This window comes from Elephantulus edwardii, unplaced genomic scaffold, assembly GCF_000299155.1.
Source record: "Elephantulus edwardii isolate Elephantulus edwardi_28Jun2011 unplaced genomic scaffold, EleEdw1.0 scaffold00040, whole genome shotgun sequence".
Lineage (NCBI taxonomy): Eukaryota > Metazoa > Chordata > Mammalia > Macroscelidea > Macroscelididae > Elephantulus > Elephantulus edwardii.
This window is the reverse complement of record NW_006399790.1, coordinates 3,970,955-3,976,835: the sequence shown is the minus strand read 5'-3', so window position 1 is coordinate 3,976,835 and position 5,881 is coordinate 3,970,955.

Below are 5,881 nucleotides of genomic sequence, written 5' to 3'. Positions count from 1 at the left end.
GAAACTAATTGAAAAATATATAATTGGAAACCAGATTTCTAAGTCATAATTCCTAGAGATTAATGCTAAGTCAAAATTTTTATACACTAGTTATACAATAGAGTTGTATCATATATTTTTGTAGATAACTAAAATTTTCACTAATGAGGAAAAATAATACTTGGGAAATGATGATTTTTCCCCTGTGCAAGATAGTGCATCTTATTATTCAACCAACCATTGCTCCTTTCTATAAGTACATATTATTTTGCATGAATAACAATGGTTTGATTTTCTCACTTAGTATCTCTATGTAATGGTGGGGCATTTTGTTTAAAACAAATGTATTTTTGTTTAAAACATATGTCTTCTAGGGTTTTCTATATACCAGAATATTTCTGCGGCTCTAAATGCATATATGTCACTTATGCAACCAGTGAGTAATAACTAGAAACCAAAAAAACCCTCAAGCTCATTGTCATTGTGTAGGGTCCATTTAATAGTTGACCCTCCAGCAGTTTTTTATACGGTATAAATCTCCAGGGAGATGGCCCATCCATCTTCCTTGGAGCAGCTAGTGGATTCAAACTAGGTGCCTTTGGGTTAGCAGTGCATCTCCCTGCTCACTCAACTACCAGAGTCTAACAAATATGAAGAACAGTAAATACTTTTTATTTGATGTTCTGGCAATTCTGCCCAAATTACTTCTCACATAAACCCACCAACATGAAGCCAATTCTGACTCATAGTGGCCCTTCCTAGGCCATAAGTCTTAATGGTAGCACCCTACCTCATCTTCTCTTAAGTGCCTAGTGGATTTGAACTAGTAACCTGCTATTCGGGTAGCAGCCCATCCTCATGCAGTGCACTATACTACCACAACTCTAATGAACTATGATAGTCCACCAGCTATTTTGTGGGAGAAAAATTGGTACGCTCCTCCTGTACAATTCATTTATAGTGTTTGAAAATCTGCTGAAGGATCATTAATGAGTCATTTCCAATTCAACGGCACAAAACAACATCCAACATAACCACCACAGAAAGACTATAAAGAAAGAACAACATGACACTTCTGATGGTGGTGGTGGATGAGAAGAAAACAAGAACAACAAAATCCAGTATCTTCAATGAAAACATTACAACCTCCTTTTGGCCTTTGGATCATAATAGCGGTAGTTTCCCTTTTGACTAACGCATTAGATCAGAACACTCTATTTGTGATTTAAACCCCAAAACAAACCTGTTGCCGTTAAGTCAGTTCCACTCAAGTCAACTTCAGGTGTTGCAGGATACATCTAAAGTCCGTGGAGTTTTCTTGATTATTAAAATCTTTACAAAACTAATTGCCAGGTCTTCCTTTTGCTACACCACATGGTGGGCTCGAAATGACAATTTTTTGATTAATTGTGGGATGCATACAGTTTGTGCTACAGAGGGATCTAGTTGCTATCCCATCCTTCTTTCATGGAGCAGCTGATGACTTCAATCTGCATGTCTTTGGGATTGGAGCATAGCTTCTTGCCACTAGGCCACCAGAGATCATTATAGGGGAAGGGATTATACAAAGGCTTGACTCACTGAGAGTCATCTTAGAGTGTATTTATCACAGTGGTGAAGTCAAGGCTAGTTATTCAGACTAGATATTAAACTGGAAGCGCTCTTAAAGAAAACATAAATTATACAAATGTAAATCTTGCAGGTACCTGTGAAGTTTAAGCTTCATTGGCTTCATGGTGAACCAGTCTGTACTTGAGATAGTATAGTTTCATTAATGTTGTATTCTAAAGGAAGCTACACAAAACAAACAAGCATACAGATATATCAAATATACTAAAATGTGTATCAAATATATATCTCAAAATATAGAAAACATTTTTGAGATATTAAACTAGAACAATTCAATGATGCCTGGACATTTCAATTGGACATTTCATAAATAAGTCTTCAGAAGAATCTTGATCAAAAGGAAGGGAGATATGGAACAGAATTTCAAATTCATGTGTGGAATCCAGATTTTAGGGAGCCACTGAGACTGGATAAGGCCCCCAAACAATGACTTTGAGGTAGCTTTTAAGCTTTAAACCTTAACCTAAAACTATTCCCTAAAGTCTTGTTTGAACAACAACAAAATCATTTAGATTAGGAAAGTACATCTGCTTGAAACATTGTTGTTTTATAAGAATTAACTATGTGAGATCCAATTAATAATAGAAACTCAGAGAGCTGGATGAGATGCTTAGAAATCAGTGTTTGTGAGATAATGATGGCTAGAGAAATGTCCTTGGTCCCAGCAGTCAGAACATAAGGAGACACATTGCACTGGGAAAGTCTGTAGTTTGGTACCTCTCCAAATTGTTGAGGAGTAATGATGTCGGTTTGCGTACTAATGTATATCTGATTCAGGCCATAGTCTTTCCAGCCACTTGCTATGTGTCTGAGAGCTGGACAGTGAATAAGGATGACAGAAAATGAATTGACACCTTTGAGCTGTGGTGTTAGAGAAGAGCATTGAACATCCCATGGACTGCCAAAAGAATAAACAGGTATGTCTTAGAAACAGTGCAGCTGGAGTACCCTTTGGAGGATGATGACACTTTGCCTCACATACTTTGGGCATGTTGCCAGGAGGGGCTATTCCTTGGAGAAGGACGTGATGCTAGGAAAAGGTGGAGGGTCAGTGAAAGAGAAGAAGATCCTCCACCAGGTGGATTGATGTGGTGACTCTTGCGTGTCAGGAAGTATGATGATGGCACAAGGTAGAGCAGGATTCAGATCTTTTGTTCATAGGATTGCTATGAATTGTACTTGACTCAACGGCACCAAACAATAACAACAAGAGGAATATGGCAGAGTATAGTGAGAAGAGTAGTACAACCTTAAGACTATACATGTAGAAATGTTCAAATGTTATACCTTTGGCTCTTTATATTTTTCTAAATGTAAGAAATAAAATAGGGAAAAATTGAATAAAGATGAGAGTATTGTAGTAAGATCATAATCTCTCTCTCTCTCTCTGTGTGTGTGTGTGTGTGTGTGTTTGAATGGTGAACGAAGAGTAAAAGAAAGCCTCTTTAAGCATTTATCATTTAAATCAAGGCATAAAGGCAGGAAGGGGTTGAGCAGAAAGCATTCTTAGCAGAGGACATTGTAGGTGCAAATGCCTTGAAGCTGGAGTGACTATTCAAGGAATAGAAGAGCCAATGTGCTTTTTATTGTGGGGTTGTTGTTTGGGGTTGTTGTTTTTTTTTTTTTTTAAATCAGTGGTAGAATCTTTCTAAGTGTGAATCCTTGTCTTTTCTTTCATTTCATAAAGTTTATGACAGTTGTGCTGGACTACATGCTTAAGATGGCCTTGGGACGAAACACATCCCTTTTCTGATCTGGTCATGCATAATAATTTAATATATACATTTAAGTTCCCAGAAATGTAATGGCTGTTGATGTGCACAAAATAGTACCCATATTTCACTTTCTTACCAATAACAGTTTGAGGAGGGAGTCTGATTCTTTAAAGAACCAAATCACTCAAATACCACCCCCCAGCTACTCCTGGGATTTCTCTAGCCACAATCATATCAAAGAGGATAAAAAAAAGATTCAACTCTTTGCTCATTTTGAAGTATATGTTTTTAATTTTCCTTTTGATTCTTTCAGTCTTACTAGTGATTCATAATCCAAGAAATAAATCGATAACTCTTCAAGGAAGACTGAGTTTACGTGAAAATCTAGGCTCAGGAAAATAATTTGTTCGTTGAGGCAAGAGTGTTCCTTTCTGCCAACACCAAATTTTCAAGAAAGATTCTCTGTTAAAATGATGCCTAACAGAAAATACTTCATAATTCACTTCCTGTGTACAATAAATCTATTGTAATCCTCTTTATGATGAAACCTGGGAGTTTCAGAAGGTCCCGGTTCCTCAGGAGAGTACTACAGCACCGGTAAAGTGTTATATATCCACTCAGAGTGTCACAGTAGAAAACACAGGCAACATGGGAAATGAGAAACTAAGCTTTGCCTCGGAGAAACTCGACATTATATTAAGTAAGTTATCAAGAACTCACGGGCAATAGATTTGCCTTGGTGCTTCCCTGAACTTTTAAAAGTTCTAGTGTCTGGGTGAATAAAAAATTTAACATGGAAGAAAGATCTATGCAGCTTAAATTGTACCCTTACTTAAACTTATATGGAGTATCTAATGGCCAGGGGATAAGGAGTTGTGCTACCAAACCAAAGGGAAGTAGGTTTGAATTCACCAGCTACTCTATGCTAGAAAGATGAGCATTCTCCTTTTGTGCAAATTATAACCTCTGAAAACCCACTGGAGGGTTAACTTTGAATCAGTTCCAACTCAGTGACAGTAGGTTTGAGCTTTACAGTAAACAAAATGTTGGCAGTTTGAGCAGCTCAGAGTTGCCTCAGAAGAAAAACCTGGCAAGCTGCTTCTGAAAAATCATCCATGGAATACCTTATGCAGCACAGCTACTCTGCCACACATAGTGTCACCATGCATCATCTTAGTACCTGCCAATTAGGGCTTGATGTGTTTTTCTTTTCTTCAATTTTAGTACTACAATGGTCTATATCCTAAATAACTAGGGGTGAAAAAAGAAAAACCAAATTGGTGAAAGATATATCAGTAATCTGCATTATGCAGATGACACAACCTTGCTTGCTGAAACTGAGGAGGACCTGAAGTGCTTGCTGCAGAGGGTCAAGGACTATAGCCTTCAATATGGATTGAGGCTCAATATCAAGAAGACAAAGATTCTCACCACTGGGCCAATAGGCAGCATCAGGATGGATGGTGAAGAGATTAAGATTGTTCACAGCTTTAGTGTGCTTGGCTCCACAGTCAATAATACCCTTGGCACCATTAGCCAGGAACTTAAAAGATATATTGCGATGGGAAAGTCTGCTGTTAGGGACCTCTCCAAAGTACTGAAGAGCAATGGTGTCACTCTGGAGACTAAGGTGCATCTGATACAGGCCATGGTCTTTACAATCACTTGGTATGAGTCAGAGACTTGGACAGTGACCAAGGAGGAGGGAAGGAGAATTGATGCCTTTGAGCTGTGGTGCTGGAGAAGAGAGTATTGAGGGTACCATGGACTGCCAAGAAAACAAGCAGATTCATCTGGAGAGGTTTAAACCGGGCTGCTCCATGGAGGCATGGATTCTGAGGCTTCGTCTAACATACTTTGGACATGTTGTAAGGAGGGACCGGTCCTTGGAGAGGGACATTATGCTTGGGAGGGTGGAAGGACAGCGCAGGAGGGGAAGACCCTTTATGAGGTAGATTCAGTGACTGGGGTAATTGGGATGATGTCAGAGACAGTGAGATTGGCACAGGACAGAGCAGCATTTAGGGCTCTTGTTCATAGGGTTGCTATGAGTCACAAGCTACTCAACGACACATAACAGCAACAATTGCCATTTAGGACTGTTTTTATTATGTGCCATCAGGTCACCTGTGATTTATAGTGATCCTATGAACAATAGGTCTGAATGCTGCCTTATCCTGAGCCTGTCTCACTATCTCCAACACACCTACCCCCAGTGTAGTGCATGTAGAGCATGCAGAAAACCCAGCTGGGAGATGAAGGAGATAGAAGATAGTGATGGTTTTCACTAGAGCAGTTCTTATCCAGTTTTATTATTCATAGAATTGCCTTCAGTGGACCAATAAGCAACATCATGATAGATGGAGAAAAGATTGAAACTATCAAGGACTTCATCTTACTTGGATCCACAATCAACACCCTTGGTATCACAATCAAGAGATCAGGTGATGTAGTATACTTGGAAAATCTGCAATCTGGGACCTTTCTAAATTACTTAGGAACAGTGATGTCAATTTAAAGACTTAAGATGTACCTGATTCAGGCCATGGTTTTTTTTA